This window comes from Procambarus clarkii, chromosome 38, assembly GCF_040958095.1.
Source record: "Procambarus clarkii isolate CNS0578487 chromosome 38, FALCON_Pclarkii_2.0, whole genome shotgun sequence".
Taxonomy (NCBI): domain Eukaryota; kingdom Metazoa; phylum Arthropoda; class Malacostraca; order Decapoda; family Cambaridae; genus Procambarus; species Procambarus clarkii.
In genome coordinates, this window is record NC_091187.1 from 627,339 (window position 1) to 644,838 (window position 17,500).

The 17,500-nt window shown below is 37.2% G+C and overlaps 1 protein-coding gene across 6 annotated transcripts in view; it reads right to left on the minus strand.

Annotated features, from left to right (window-relative positions):
- Window positions 1-12,646, minus strand: part of LOC138372359 (uncharacterized) — a 279,911-nt gene extending 267,265 nt beyond the window's left edge. Inside the window, exons 1-4 of one of the 6 annotated variants that reach the window (XR_011230791.1) lie at window positions 12,430-12,568; window positions 11,702-11,919; window positions 7,748-7,907; window positions 6,949-7,055 (exon numbers count right to left, since the gene is read on the minus strand). The gene's annotated coding sequence lies outside the window, so the exon portion shown is untranslated. Of the gene's footprint in view, window positions 1-6,948; window positions 7,056-7,747; window positions 7,908-11,683; window positions 11,920-12,429 lie in introns of all 6 variants that reach the window. The other 5 variants (XR_011230790.1, XR_011230792.1, XR_011230789.1 and 2 more) reach the window with 5 other exon arrangements.
- Between the last annotated feature and the right edge of the window lie 4,854 nt (window positions 12,647-17,500).

Genomic DNA, 17,500 nt, shown 5'->3' on the forward strand with positions numbered 1-17,500 from the left:
GTTAGCGCAACTGGCCTATAATTTTTTGCCAAGGCTTTACTCCCCCCATTGTGCAACGGAGCTATATCTGCAGATTTAAGTGCTGCTGGTATCTCCCCTGTATCCAGGCTCTTTCTCCATATTACGCTGAGTGCTCTCGCTACTGGTACTTTACATTTCTTTATGAATATTGAATTCCATGAGTCAGGCCCAGGAGCTGAGTGCATAGGCATATTGTCAATTTCTCTTTCAAAGTCTTCCGAGTTTGTGTAATATCCGTTATATTATCTGCAGCTTGAATGTCATTCATAAAGAGCTGTCTGGGTCATCAACTTTCATGTTGTTTATTGGTGTGCTAAACATAGCCTCATACTGGCTTCTTAGAATTTCACTAATATCTTTGTTGTCCTCTGTGTACGTACCGTCATTTGTAATTAACGGTCCAATACTGGTCGAGGTTTTGGAATTTGATTTTGCGTATGTGAAAAAATATTTCGGATTTTTCCTTATCTCTTGTATAGCTTTCTGTTCCAATTCCATTTCCTCAGACTCATATGATCGCTTCAACGTTTGTTCTATTTCTTCGATCTCCCTGCTTAGGCTTGTTTTCCTTGCTTGTGATAGTTGTGTCTGCCGAAGCATTTCCGTTATTTTTTTCCTTCTCCTGTACAGTCGTCTGCGTTCTCTTTCTAGAGTGGTCCTCTTTCTGCCCCTCCTCACAGGCACGTGCTTCAAGCAGACCTTGTAAGCTTCAGCTGTCAGTTGAGCTATTCCCTGTGTGGGAGTTTTATCGCTTCCAGCAAACATTTTCATGTTTTTAAAACATCCTAAAAACGACATTTCATTGTTTTCAGCACGTTTATAATTACGTTTAGAAAAGGTTTTTTTGAGAACTTTTATATACAACCTTAGAACGTAAATAATTAACATTTCTAAAAACTTTTTTATGATCTTTTAATTACCTACATTAAAACGTTTAGGGTAAATTAGGGTATAATAATTTTGTAATTCATATCTGAAATAGAAAGGGGAGAGAAAGAAAGAAGACATATCTGAGATAGAAATGGACATCCTATATATGTATGTGTAAATTACAAATAAATAGGGTACAAAAAGAGAATTAAAATATTATATTTATTTAATTAAGAATGAGTAATACAACAAAATATATGTAATAGCTCGAAATATATAGACTATATAACAGAATATAAAAGTAAAAATTTAAAAATCTATAAAAATCTATATATGCAATATGTGAACACAATAGATTTTGTGATCAAGCAGCCTGTGATTCATGTCATGCTGAGATCAGTCTGACGTTATAAGCAGTTATTGTTACTTAAAACTAAAACAAGTAAAATTTTCCGAGTATACATATAACACTATAGTTTTTCTATGACTAATAATAAAAATCTATTAATCAAAAGTTTAGGACTAATTAACTAAAAATAAAAATCTACAAGTGAATGTAAACACAGTCAAGCATAATAATCATGTAGAAAGAGAAAGAAAAAGAGAGAGAAGGAAAGAAAGAGAAAGAAAGAAAGGGAGAAAGAGAAAGAAAAGAAAAAACAGACATGTATAATATTTATATTAGCACCATGCAATATAACTTAGATTAAGTAAAAAATCTCAGACATTTTTAAATCAAATGAAATATGAGAGCCAGAGAGAGAGAGCCACAGGAGCCAGAGAAATAAAAGCCAGAGAGAGAGAGTGAGAGAGAGAGAGCCAGAGAGTGAGAGAGAGAGAGCCAGAGAGAGAGCCAGAGAGAGAGAGTGAGAGAGAGAGAGAGAGCCAGAGAGTGAGAGAGAGAGAGCCAGAGAGAGAGAGAGAGAGAGAGAGAGGCCAGAGAGAGAGAGAGAGCCAGAGAGAGAGAGAGAGAGAGAGCCAGAGAGAGAGAGAGAGAGAGAGAGAGAGAGCCAGAGAGCCAGAGAGAGAGAGAGCCAGAGAGAGCGAGAGCCAGAGAGAAAGAAAGCCACAGAGAGTGAAAGAGCCAGAGAGAGCGAGAGAGCCAGAGAGAGAGAGAGAGCCAGAGAGAGCGAGAGAGCCAGAGAGAGAGAGAGAGAGAGAGACAGAGCCAGAGAGAAAGAGAGAGAGAGCCAGAGAGAGAGAGAGAGAGAGAGAGAGAGAGAGCCAGAGTGAGAGAGAGAGCCAGAGAGTGAGAGAGAGAGAGCCAGAGAGAGAGAGAGAGCCAGAGAGAGAGAGAGAGAGAGAGAGAGCCAGAGAGAGAGAGCCAGAGAGAGCCAGAGAGAGAGAGCCAGAGAGAGAGCCAGAGAGAGCGAGAGCCAGAGAGAAAGAGAGCCAGAGAGAGTGAAAGAGCCAGAGAGAGCGAGAGAGCCAGAGAGAGCGAGAGAGCCAGAGAGAGCGAGAGAGCCAGAGAGAGAGAGAGAGAGAGAGAGGGAGAGAGAGAGAGAGAGACAGAGCCAGAGAGAGAGAGCCAGAGAGAGCGAGAGAGCCAGAGAGAGAGAGAGAGACAGAGCCAGAGAGAAAGAGAGAGCCAGAGAGAGAGAGCCAGAGAGAGAGAGAGAGAGCCAGAGCCAGAGTGAGAGAGAGAGAGCCAGAGTGAGAGAGAGAGGAGCCAGAGCCAGAGCGAGCCAGAGCCAGAGAGAGAGAGAGAGAGAGAGCCAGAGAGAGAGAGAGAGAGAGAGCCAGAGAGAGAGAGCCAGAGAGAGAGAGAGAGAGAGCCAGAGAGAGAGAGCCAGAGAGAGAGAGAGAGAGCCAGAGAGAGAGAGAGAGCCAGAGAGAGAGAGCAAGAGAGCCAGAGAGAGAGAGCGAGAGAGAGCGAGAGCCAGAGAGAGAGAGAGCCAGAGAGAGAGAGAGAGAGAGAGAGAGAGAGAGAGAGAGAGAGAGAGAGACAGAGCCAGAGAGAGAGAGCCAGAGAGAGAGAGCGAGAGAGAGCGAGAGAGAGCGAGAGAGAGCGAGAGAGCGAGAGAGAGAGAGAGAGAGAGAGAGAGAGAGAGAGAGAGAGAGAGAGAGAGAGAGAGAGAGAGAGAGAGAGAGAGAGAGAGAGAGAGAGAGCCAGAGAGAGAGAGAGCAAGAGAGCCAGAGAGAGAGAGCGAGAGAGAGCGAGAGAGAGAGAGAGAGAGCCAGAGAGAGAGAGAGAGCCAGAGAGAGAGCCAGAGAGAGAGCCAGAGAGAGAGAGCAAGAGAGCCAGAGAGAGAGCGAGAGAAAGAGAGAAAGAAAGAGAAAGAAAGAGAGCCAGAGAGAGAGAAAGAGAGACAGACAGACAGAAAGACACACACACAACAAAAGAGGAGACAGAACAAAATTAAGGCAAGGAGAGAGAAGACAGAACAGAAACAACAGAGAGAGGAGAGAAATGAGAAATCATTGAAGAGAAGGGGAAGAGAAACACAAGATAAGAAAAAGATACAAGAAAAATATACAAGATAAAACTGACATAAATGAATACCACAAATATAAAAAGTAAAGGAAGAGAGAAGCTAGAAGAGACAGGAAACGAGAGGTGTTAGAAGAGAGGAGGAAAGGAGAGATTAAAAGACAAGAAAAACAGGAGAGAAACGTAAAAGAAATAAAAAAAGGGACATTTGTGAGGAGAGAAAATAAAGAGACCAGAGAAGACCATATATCAAGAGTGTGAGGATAAAGACTTATATATTTTCTTAGTAGACATCCTCTGGCTCTTGTTGCCCCTCTTGTATACGAATTGTACTTGCAAGTTTTCCCTGAAAAGATATTAACAAAATTAATATTTAATTATTTATTTATATAAATTACACACACACAAACTTATATGTATATATATATACATATATGTATATATATATGTATATATATATGTATATATATAAATATATATATATATATATATATATATATATATATATATATATATATATATATATATATATATATATATATATATATATATATATATAGACCAGAGACCAATTATATATATATATATATATATATATATATATATATATATATATATATATATATATATATATATATATATATATATATATATATATATATATATATAATTTCGTAAACCTCACCCTGTAAACATTCATGTTTCTACATGTTAAACAAGCTACGAGGATGAGGGAAGGGGATGTTCCCTCCATGCTGGATATTATATTTACCAGGAAAGAGAAAGATATATTTATCATTCAGTACCTCCCTCCTTTGGTACCTCCCTTTTCCTCCTTTCAGTACCTCCCTCCTTTTACCCAAGTGACATTGTCACTTGGGTAAAAGTGACCATGTCTTTTTGGGAATAAAGTATGCAATGCATTATAATCTGGAAGAAAATGAGCTTGAAGCAGTTGAAAAACCTGACTTGTGGAGAGGTCATTATGGGGAACTCAGATATTTCCTTAAGGAATTTGACAGAAACACTTGCTGTTAGGACATGAAGTAAATGAGATGTATGTCAAGTTTTGTGAAATATATGATAATGGCACAACAAAATTTATACTAAAGCAGAGATGCAGAACTAGGAAAAGGGGAAAAATTGCCCAAACATACAAGCAATACACAGATGCGAGAAACAACAATAGCAGTAAGGAGAGGGGCAGAAAGACTGACTTTCGGTCATATTCAACAACACAAATATACATACACACACACACATTATTGGAAAAAATTGGAATTGGAATATTGGAAAAAATAATTAAAACTAAATGGGTAGAACACCTGGAGAGAAATGATATAATTTCAGACAGACAGTATGGTTTTCGATTTGGAAGATCCTGTGTATCGAATTTACTCAGTTTCTATGATCGAGCAACAGATATATTACAGGAAAGAGATGGTTGGGTTGACTGCATCTATTTGGACCTAAAAAAGGCATTCGACAGTTCCACATAGAGAGGTTGTTCTGGAAACTGGAAAATATTGGAGGGGTGACAGGTAAGCTTCTAATATGGATGAAAAATTTTCTGACATAGAAAAATGAGGGCAGTAATCAGAGGCAATGTATCGGACTGGAGAAATGTCACAAGTGGAGTACCACAGGGTTCAGTTCTTGCACCAGTGATGTTTATTGTCTACATAAATGATCTACCAGTTGGTATACAGAATTACATGAACATGTTTGCTGATGATGCTAAGATAATAGGAAGGATAAGAAATTTAGATGATTGTCATGCCCTTCAAGAAAACCTGGATAAAATAAGTATATGGAGCACCACTTGGCAAATGGAATTTAATGTTAATAAATGCCATGTTATGGAATGTGGAACAGGAGAACATAGACCCCACACAACCTATACATTATGTGAGAAATCTTTAAAGAATTCTGATAAAGAAAGAGATCTAGGGGTGGTTCTAGATAGAAAACTATCACCTGAGGACCACATAAAGAATATTGTGCGAGGAGCCTATGCTACGCTTTCTAACTTTAGAATTGCGTTTAAATACATGGATGGTGATATACTAAAGAAATTGTTCATGACTTTTGTTACGCCAAAGCTAGAATATGCAGCTGTTGTGTGGTGCCCAACAACAGAAGTTGGCCCATATCTTAAGAAGCACATCAACAAACTGGAAAAGGTGCAAAGACATGCTACTAAGTGGCTCCCAGAACTGAAGGGCAAGAGCTACGAGGAGACGTTAGAGGCATTAAATATGCCAAAACTAAAAGACAGAAGAGGTGATATGATCACTACATACAAAATAGTAACAGGAATTGATAAAATCGACAGGGAAGATTTCCTGAGACCTGGAACTTCAAGAACAGGAGGTCATAGATTGAAACTAGCTTAACACAGATGCTAAAGAAATATAAGAAAATTCACTTTCGCAAATAGAGTGGTAGACGGTTGGAACAAGTTAGGTGAGAAGGTGGTGGAGGCCAAGACTGTCAGTAGTTTCAAAGCGTTATATGACAAAGAGTGCTGGGAAGACGGTCTCATCCTTTAACTACACTTAGGTAATTACACACACACACACACATACATATTATATATATATATATATATATATATATATATATATATATATATATATATATATATATATGTCGTACCTAGTAGCCAGAACTCACTTTTCAGCCTACTATTCAAGGCCCGATTTGCCTAATAAGCCAAGTTTTCCTGAATTAATATATTTACTATAATTTTTTCTTATGAAATGATAAAGCAACCCTTTTCTGTATGTATAAGGTCAATTTTTTTTTATTGGAGTTAAAATTAACGTAGATATATGACCGAACCCAACCAACCCTACCTAACCTAACCTAACCTATATTTATAGGTAAGGTTAGGTTAGGTAGCCAAAAAAAGCTAGGTTAGGTTAGGTTAGGTAGGTTAGGTAGACGAAAAAACATTAATTCATGAAAACTTGGCTTATTAGGCAAATCGGGCCTTGAATAGTAGGCTGAGAAGTGCGTTCTGGCTATTAGGTACGACATATATATATATATATATATATATATATATATATATATATATATATATGTCGTACCTAGTCGCCAGAACGCACTTTTCAGCCTACTATGCAAGGCCCGATTTGCCTAATAAGCCAAGTTTTCATGAATTAATATATTTTCTCTATTTTTTTTCTTATGAAATGATAAAGCTATCCATTTCATTATGTATGAGGTCAATTCTTTTTTTATTGGAGTTAAAATTAATAGAGATATATGACCGAACCTAACCTATCTTTATAGGTTAGGTTAGGTAGCTGAAAATGTTAGGTTAGGTAGTCGAAAAAACATTAATTCAAGAAAACTTGGCTTATTAGGCAAATCGGGCCTTGCATAGTAGGCTGAGATGTGCGTTCTGGCTACTAGGTACGACACATTATATATATATTTATATATATATATATATATATTTATATATATATTTATATATATATATATATATATATATTTATATATATATTTATATATATATATATATATATATATATATATATATATATATATATATATATATATATATATCTCGGACAATTAGTAAAAAAAAAAAAAAAAAAATTCAATTATTTTACCTTGTACCTAGATCCACCAGGCCTGTTTGGTGCCTGTTTCAGTACTTGAGAAATCTGGAAGGTCACATCCTCCTCCTCAACTTGTGGATGTGCGTCGATAGATGATTCTGTAAAATTAAGTTATTTATATAATAATAAATTCAGTATAACAATAATATTCTGTAAAATTAAAAGTAATTTATACATCAATCAGATAAAACTCTCCAGAGATGGTGATACACAACATATAAAGGACAAGTTTCAGAACAAAATATGCATTTAGGAATAAGGTTTTGTACATGTAGGTAGCACATGAGAAAATAAGTGGAAGGTGATCAAGTTTATATTAACATGTTAATGACTTTGTTAAGGCTTTGCAAGAATGAAAAAATATTAATAATATAATATCACCTACCAATTAATTGTACATCATTTATAAGTCAATTATTTGCATTATTATTATTCAATACTAATGATATAAAAATGCATTTTGTAATCTACTATTTATGCAAGTATTAAGCACAGGATCATGAAATAAACTGCAAAATACTGTAATGGATAAACCAATTAATTTTACATTTTCCTATAGCTAAGTCAGTCAGTTCTATTAGCAGCAGAGAACAATTATGCCCAACCTCTATTAAATGAAACAATCTTAAGAGCAAGTGATAGAAATATAATCATTTATGCTTGGGATTATAGGAATGGTTCCAAATATGAAAAATATCAAGTTTTTTGGTTAAAATTTTTTAACTTAAAATTTACATTTTTAAGTGAATTTTAAACTTTAAAAAAATTATTTAATTTTTTGGTTACTTACTTAAAATAACATTATATAGTTCTTGTTTTTGTAGAAATGCCAATTTCTTCTTTTGCCCTTCCAGACTGTATAGTGACCACAGGCCGTTTGTTCATATCTTCATTATTCTTCGAACTGTGGTTGCGCAATCAGACCCACATACACTGGTTAAAAGCATCACCTAAAAGCAACAACAAAAATGTAGTACACTGACGAATTTTGAATATATATATATATATATATATATATATATATATATTAGTTGATTTTATACCCGCATTAGGTCAGGTGATAATACAATGAAGGTGAAAACATGGGGGGATACATAAGGGATAAACATAGGGGCTGCAGAAGGCTTATTGGCCCATACGAGGCATCTCCTATCTAAACACAAAGATTAATCCAGTGTAATTGGCCTGTTATGTTGTAACATATTATATATATATATATATATATATATATATATATATATATATATATATATATATATATATATATATATATATATATATATATATATATATATATATGTATGTATGTATGCCATATACATATATATGCTATGTTGTATGCTACAACTTGGCTGATAATAAAGCCATTCACAACTGCAGGCCTAATAAAAAAAGGAGGTGGCATAGCAATATCTTACAAAGATACCTTCATCTGCAATAGTCTCATTAGTAATAGAGACGACTATTGTGAATATACCTTTGCCAAGTTCTCCAGTAAATCCCTTAAATCCTCCTTGACTATAAGTGCCATCTATAGATTTCCCAATACCGACATAGCTTCATTCTCAGATAACGTAAGGAATCTTATCATAAATAACAATCTCAACAAAAATCAAACCAACTTAGTGGTTTGTAATGGTGAACAAAACATGCAGATACTTATATATAACCTGTGAATAGAGTGTAATAACACCAAAACTATTTGTTTATTGTTTTATGACCATAATAATTGAATCACTAATATGATTCACTAATATATAATCCTAATAATAATCACTAATATATAATCCATTGAGCATGCTGCATCTCTTTCAGTCTCTTTGCAATTTGAACAAGAGGGTTTTTAATTGATCGAACCATATTCTTAAAGTAAAGTAAATGAGATGTATTCCATATTTTGCAAAATATACGATGAAGGCACACAAACATTCATACCAAAACTGAAGGGCAGGATTTATGAGGAGACATTAGAGGCATTAAATATTCCAAACTAGAAGACAGAAGGAAAAGAGGAGATATGATCACTACGTACAAAACAGTAACAGGAATTGATAAACTTGATAGGGAAGATTTCCCGAGACCTGGAATTTCAAGAACAAGAGGTTATAGATTTAAACGAACTAAACAAAGATGCCGAAGAAATGTAAGACAATTCACTTTTGCAAACAGAATGGTAAACGGTTGGAACATGTTAGGTGAGAAGGTGGTGGAGGCCAAATCCGTCAAAAGTTTCAAAGCATTATATGACAAAGAGTGCTGGGAAAATGGGACACCACGAGTGTAGCTCTCCATCCATCTGATTGATAACCCAAATGAATTTTTCATGGATATGATACCAACATCAAATCATAAATCAGATGTGATCCTATCCCCACTGGATTTTGAAGAAGCCATAGACAGTATGCCTATGCACTCTGCACCAGGCCCTGACTCTTGGAACTCTATATTCATCAAGAACTGTAAAAAACGTTATCGCAGGCCCTTCACATTCTTTGGAGACAAAGCCAAGATACTGGCATTGTCCCTGACATACTAAAAACAGCAGAGATAGCACCGCCCCATAAAGGAGGAAATAAGGCAGAGGCAAAAAACTACAGACCGATAGCACTAACATCGCACATCATAAAAATCTTTGAGAGAATGCTAAGAAGTAAGATCACAAAATACATGGAATCACAGCATCTCCATAACCCCAGACAACATGGTTTCAGAACAGGGCGCTCTTGCCTATCACAGTTGCTGGACCACTCTGACATGGCACTAGATGCCATGGAAGACAAACAAAACGCTTTGACAAAAAAAAGCCTTTGACAAATGTGACCATTGTGTTATTGCACATAAAATGCGTTCAAAAGGAATTACCGGAAAAATAGGCAGATGGATATACAACTTCCTGACTAATAGAACCCAATGTGTAGTAGTCAACAAAATAAAATCTGGACCATCAACCGTAAAGAGCTCAGTCCCCAAGCGTACTGTGCTTGCTCCAATACTTTTTCTCATCCTCATATCGGACATAGACAAGGACACAACCTATAGTACTTGATCATCCTTTGCAGATGACACTAGAATCTTCACGAGAGTAGGCAACATAGAGGACACGGCAAACCTCCAATCAGATGTAAATCAGGTCTTTCTATGGGCTACAGAAAATAACATGGTGATTAACGAACATAAGTTTCAGCTCATGCGCTACGGAAAAAATAAAAAATATAAAAACGGAAACCACTTACAAAACTCAGTCAAATCATAACATTGAACGGAAAAGCAACATAAAGGATTTGGGTGTACTGATGTCAGAAGGCCTTACATTTAAAGAACACAATAAAGTAGCCGTCACAACTGCAAGAAAAATGACAGGATAGATAACAAGAACTTTTCACACTAGAGATGCTATACCGATGATGATAGTTTTCAAGACGCTAGTGCTCTCTAGAGTGGAATACTGCTGCATAATGAAAGCCCCTTTCAAAGCTGGAGAAATTACTGACCTATACTTATGCATTTATCTTCGGTTTAACACAACAGGCACCAGACACACGCTAGGCATCATACACACTAGGATAAAACAAACATTAGGCCAGAAGTCAGAAAAGAATTCAAAGAATTTTACTGGAAAGGCTTGCTGTTAGGAAAGGAAGTAATTGAGATGAATTAATGCACAGTATGTCAATTTTGTGAAATATATGATAAAGGAACAAAAACATTTATACCAAAACAAAGATGCAGAACTAGGAAACAGGATTTGTTCAACTGAAATTTCAAGACGGACAGAGACCAAAAGACACAAAAATGGAATCAATATACGAAGAGGCCAAACCCCCAAACATACCAGTAATACAAAGAGAAACAACTACACGGCAGTGAGGAGAGAGGCAGAAAGAAATTTTGAAAAAAAGGAACAAACAAATGTAAAGTAGAACAAATCATATTCTATAAATACAGCAACAACCAATTGCAGGTAAAGGATAATATTCAGAGCTTTTAAATGCATGGATGGCGAAATACTCAAGAAATTGTTCACGACTTTTGTTAGACCAAAGTTGGAATATGCAGCGGTTGTATGGTGCCCATATCTTAAGAAGCACATAAACTGGAAAAGGTGCAAAGACATGCTACTAAGTGGCTCCCAGAACTGAAGGACAAGAACTATGAGGAGAGGTTAGAGGCATTAAATATACCAAATATACTACACAAATATATATACTACACATGCACAATAAACTACCCTACACAGGCTGAGTATGGTGTGTACAATAAATTATTAGCTAAAAGATAAGACTGAGTTTGTATAAATGGGGGTTAAGTCAGAGTGGGAAAATGTAAGTGGAGTGCCTAAAAACCCTGTCCTGGGACCTCTGTAATTCATAATATATACAAATAATTTAGACTCAGGTTTGATCAGCAATATTTGAAAATTTCCAGACGATACAAAAGGGATTTTTTTCTGGATTCAGGATTATTTTTTTATTGCTGAAAACAGGTTTTCAGCAATAAAAGAAATACAGTATTGCTGGAACAACCGTCGACATCTTCAAGAGAAAACCTGAACATCTTCAAGAAGTGAAGATGACCTTGAGAAGAAGTATAGGTTGGGAGAAGTATAGGTTAGGAATTGTCTCCAAAGAATTCTCAAAGAATTACTCGTTATTGCTATCCAAGATAATTAGACGAGCCAAAGCTAAATACTACGAAGATAAATTTACCCAAATAAAGAGTACCTTACCTAAAAATATGTATGTACCTTACGTAAATAAACATTTGATTTTGAAGTGCCGGACAAACAAGGCTGTGGTGGATATGTGGGCCTGAGGGGCCTGTCCAAGCAACAGCCTGTTGGACCAAGCTCTCACATGTCAAGCCTGGCCTTGGAAGGGCTTGGTGAGTAGAACAACTACCAGAACCCTATAATGCATGTATCAAGGTGTCCAGGCAGTGAGCACCACATAATGCAGTGCAGTCCTGTAAGAATAAGCACAGTAAGTATGGGCATGGAGGGGGTGCAGCAGTGGCTTGTGAAGGGCTGGAGAGTAAATGGACATGCCCAGGGGTAAAAAGCATTAGGGTAACAGAACATAGCCCATAAAAATAGTAATGACAATGAATGAATAATTATATGAATGCAATAATACTTCATATCTCAATAGGAATACTAAGCAGGGATGCAAGACAAGGTACTGGTGGTGATAGTGGTTGGTACAAGTCCTCACATCCCCACAGACACCAGTAACAGCCCTCACCTCCCAACACAGTACCCTTGTAGCGAGTTAATCTTATACTCGCTTCATTATCTTATAGCATAACTAATTAACACTAATTACAGAAGCTACACAGGTGATACTTTGGTGTGAGTTGAGCGCACTGAGCGTCGGTATCGCTACACCCTTGTTCCTTAACAACCCTTTGGACCTTTATTACAGAAAAATAGAATCAATTAATTTAATAAAATATAAAATATAAGTGCTTACTTACGATAATACTATCGGTGGAACACAAAATCTTCTTCTTCTTGATAGTAGGTGCAGTTTGCATGAAGGGTTAGTCCTCGCCATGACTGAACTGACGACAAAATGGCCGATGTGTTGATATGGCGTCAGGTGACGCTGTGACGTCACAGGTGAGGGACGCTTTGCGCATTACTCCCTCGTACTTAAAAAGTACTACAGGTACTTTTTGGTTTTATTTTTGAATATGGCAGAAGTTGGACAGCTTTTCAAATCATTATAAGGGAGTGAGTTCCATAGACTAGGTCCCTTTATTTACATAGAGTGTTTACATAGATTAAGTTTGACTCTGGGGATATCAAAGAGATATTTATGTCTGGTGGGGACGTGGCCATGTGTTCTATTACATCTGTCCAGGAAGAGTTTCAGAACAGGGTTTGCAGTTAGAAAAAGGGCTTTATAAACGTAATTTACACAGGAGAATGTATGGAGTGAATTTGTTTAGCATGTTTAAGGATTTGAACAAGGGAGCTGTGTGTTGTCTGAAGGTAGAGTTATTTATTGTCCTGATAGCAGATTTTTACTGGATGATGATGGGCTTGAGGTAGTTTGCAGAGGTTGAACCCCAAGCACAAACGCCATAAGAATGATAGGGATAGATAAGTGCATAATAGAGTGAGAGGAGAGCAGAGTAGGGTACATAATATCTGATCTTAAACAGTATACCAACTGTTTTAGAAACCTTTTTAGTTATGTGTTGTATATGGGTGCGGAAGTTGAGTCTCTTGTCTAAGTATAGGCTAAGAAACTTTCCATCATTTTTATTGCTAATGTTTACATTATCTATCTGAAGCTGAATTGCATTTGTTGATTTGTTTCCAAATAAGATATAGTAGGTCTTTTCTATGTTTGTGTGAGGTTTGTTGGTTGACATCCACAAGTAGACTTTTTTTAATTAATTGTTTACAACATTATTTAACAGGAGTGGGTTGGGGTCAGAGTAGATGAGTAGTATCATCAGCCAACAATATAGGTTTAAGTATGTTAGAGACATTAGGGAGATCATTGATGTATATAAGAAACAGGAGGGTCCTAGGATGCTGCTCTGTGGCACCTTTACGGTAAGTGGTAGAGTGGGAGAGGTTATATCATTGATGGCTTCATATTGGTGTCTGTTACTAAGATAGGATCGGATATAGTTTAGGGCAAGGCCACGGATTCCATAATGGTGGAATTTAAGTAAGAGGTAGTTATGGTTAACAGTATCAAAGGCCTTTCTCAGGCCGATGAAGAGTTCAATTGGAAACTCACTTTTGTCAAGGGCTGAGAAGATTAAGTCAAGCAGACTAACAATAGCATCATTGGTACTCTTTTGGGAGCGGAAGCCAAACTGACAGGGACTTAGTATATTGAATTTTACAAGATTGGAGTAGAGCTGTTTGTAAAAAAAAAAAAAAATAATTTTGATAATATAGGTAGATTCGATATGGGTCTGTAATTATTTATGTCTGCCGTGTTACCTCCTTTATGAACTGGCGTTACTCTTGCTTTTTTAAGGATATCAGGGAAGGTATGACACTCTAGGGATTTGTTGAACAGCAGTGCTATGGATGGTGCAAGGGCATGGGAGGCACGCCTGTGTACCATCGATGGTATTTCACTAATGTTCCCAGCTTTGGTTTTTAGCGAGTGAATGATGGACACAACATCTGTAGGGCTGACCGGAGAGAGGAGAAGAGAGTTTGGATAGCTGCGTGAAAGATATGTGGTAACATATGTCTGAGTCTCTGGGATTTTTCGGGCAAGGTGAGCACCAAACGATGAAAAGAAGCTATTAAATTCAGTTGCTGTTTCAAGATCTGTTGCAGGTGTATAACCATCCTTGGAGATTTTTATCTTATTATGTGAATGTTGTTTAGCTCCTAGGATGGTAGAGATGGCTCTCCATGTGCTTTTTATGTTGCCTTTTGCTTCTTTGAATCTATTCTCGTAATAGGAACGCTTTGCTCTTATTATACTGGTAAGCACTGATGAATACCTCTTAACTACTTCTTTTCCAACTAGGCCAATCCTAAGTTTTTTTTTCATATTCATGTTTCTTGTCGATTACTTTAAGTATGCCATTAGTGAGCCAGGGATTATTTAACCTTTTTGCCAGTTACTTGCTTGGTGAGGAGAGGACAATAAGTATTGTAAAGGCTTTAAATTTTGGAAAGAGGCTAGTTAACGAATTATTATCCTGTGTATTGATAAATTTAGATTCCCAGTTTACATTGTGGAGGGCATTTGTGAGATTGCCTATTGCCGCTTCACATTGTAACCTAAAGGTAATTTTCTTGTTACCTGGTGGTGTTATGGCCATGTTCGCTACAAGGAAGGTAGGATAGTGGTCAGTTGTTCTGTCAGTGATTATACTTGATGTAAGAGGAGCTGTTATGTTGGTCCATCAGTGATCCAGGGTAGTCGCAGATGTTTGAGTGACTCGGGTGGGCCTGGTGATTGCGGGGATGAGCATACAGGAATTCATGCTGTTGAGGAAACAGTCTACTTGAGGGTTATTTTGTAGCCCTAGGTCAATATTGAAATCACCTCTGAGAACTATGTGATTTTTGTTGAGATTATTGTTTATGATAAGGTTCCTCAAGTTGTTATTGTATTTGTGTCTAGCTTCAGACACAAGCATGTTACAGTTATGTCTTAAAGAGTTGAGAGCAATTAAGGATGATAAAGAGTCACTTACAACTAATGTATCAAGTTTGGATACTTGTACACATTTCAGTGCAAGGAGCAAGGCAAATAGTTCAGTCTGAAGGATAGAGGCCCAGTTGTTTATACGGACTCCCCACTCAAAATATAAGTCATATCCTATTGCCAGGACAACTGCACTTCCAGCTGCACCCGTTGGGCGCTGTAGGAAACCTTCAGTGTATATGATTTGAGAGAGAGAATGCTCTGTGGACAGAGCATCAATATGGCTTAAGACGTTGAGCTTTGCCTCAAGACAAAGCTGGGACTGATCTCTAATTTGCTCCTTTGATGGAAAGGGAGGGATTAAAATTGAAAAGGGTGTAATTTCCTACAGTGCAGGAAAGTGCTATTGTTGTCTCTCTTGGTACAAATTATAAATCTGATACTTTCTGAGTTCAGTTCCAATTTTATTTATCTATTTGAAACAATGTTTACATTCAATAAAGAAATTCTGGAGGGCTTCTGTGCAAGGGTTAGGATGAGCTAGCCTAAGCATTTTTATACCAATTTGACAGTTATTTTCAGTAACACGATAAACAACGCTCGGAATATTAAGTTCCTTTCTCATATTAAGTATCTTTGTGGTACGAAGGCACCAAGGATTATCCTCAAGGCTTCGTTCTGCAATTTTTCAAGCCCTCCAAGCTTTCTTTCAGGATGCCTTAAAGTTAGTTTAGTTCATTTATTATGCACCCCATACCCATCTTGTGGGCGGTAGTGGAAAGGGTTGCAGAGGCACATAATGGGCTCAGGGACTGAACCCAACAATTCATTTAGCTAAGCAAGTTACAATCTTGATGAGCTAGTTACAAAATTCAGTATAAGTCGTCACATCAACAATAGGTTCGAGATCGATCACAAGTACAGTTTCTAAATTAAGCAACTGACATATGTGGAGAGCTAGTGTCACAATTGATATGTTTGTCCTGCACACCGCTCCCCATCCAGTGGGCAGCGGTGGATAGGTTACAATCACTTAGTTACTACTTACAGTTAGCAAACTGGGGATATTTGGCTAAAATTTCTGGTACCAGATCATTTTGAATGAATATTGACACATCGTTGGTACATTGGTTATAGAATTGTCTCTGAATTCACTATCACATAGTGACGGAGGGTGTGCGAATAATTTTGTTGACAGTTAACATTTGGTCAGGTCTACATCGGCAGATAATGGGAATTCCCAGAAATACTTGTAACCGAGTCTAAGCCGAGCAGTAGTAACATCTAGAAGTCTGCTGATTTTATTGGATGAACCATAGATGTGTGGCTCCTTTTGCATAATAGTATTGAACGAAAGTTAATCTCCCCAAACACTTTCGCGTTTTGGCAAGTTACCCCTCCACTCTCTCCATTTTTGTTTGGACATTCCCTGGTAGTGCGCGGAAATACTGAAAAGTGTATACTCTTTTCAACTTTGTCACCTTAATTCTCGTCCTATGTCTTTCATTTTGGTATCAATGCGTTCGCAATAGAATTCCCAACAGAACTATGTGCATATAATGTCAAAGACAGCAGCGCGCTCCACCCGCCGACAAGATGAATGTAGGCCAAGGGTACCAGAAAAAGAAAGCTGAGCCACCCTCAGGCAACTCTCATTACATTAGAGAGCGTGATAATACTGAAAGTGTATACCCTTTTCAACTTTGTTACCTCAATTCTCATCCTAGTTTTTTCAATTTGGCATCAATGTGTTCGCAATAGAATTCTCTACAGGACTAAAGGCATATAAACTCCAAAAGCCCGGCTTACCATCCGCAACAAACAGAGTAAGCGAGAGTGTGTTACCAGGGAGCGCACAAGAGCGATAAAATGTATACACTCTTTTCATTTTGGTCACCCAATTGTCATCCTAGGTCTTTCATTTTGGTATCAATGTGTTAGCAATAGAATTATCTACAGGTTTAAATGCATATAAACTCCAAAAGCAAGGTGTACCATCCGCACAAAACAGAGAAAGTGAGAGAAAGTAACCCGGGAGCACTCTAGTGCAATGTAATGTGAACACTCTTTTCACTTTGGTTACCTCAATTCTCGTCATATGTCTTTCATTTTGGTATCAATGTGTTCGCAATTGTATCTGCTGGCATTTTACCCTTTGCTTGGATCTGAAGGGTTTTAGGCTCACCACGATGCAATCTGATAGTACCACAGGTGTATATACCTATCTTCAAGCAGCAATTCACTCATTCAAACCGACTTATAATAGTTATCCATATATAAATGGTAATCTTTGTTCTACCTGTTAACCTGTCATATGAAGAAAGATTGTCAAAGCTTATATTACATTCTCTAGAAAAGCAAAGAATTAGGAGTGACATATGGTAGAGGTGCACAATGGGATGAATGGA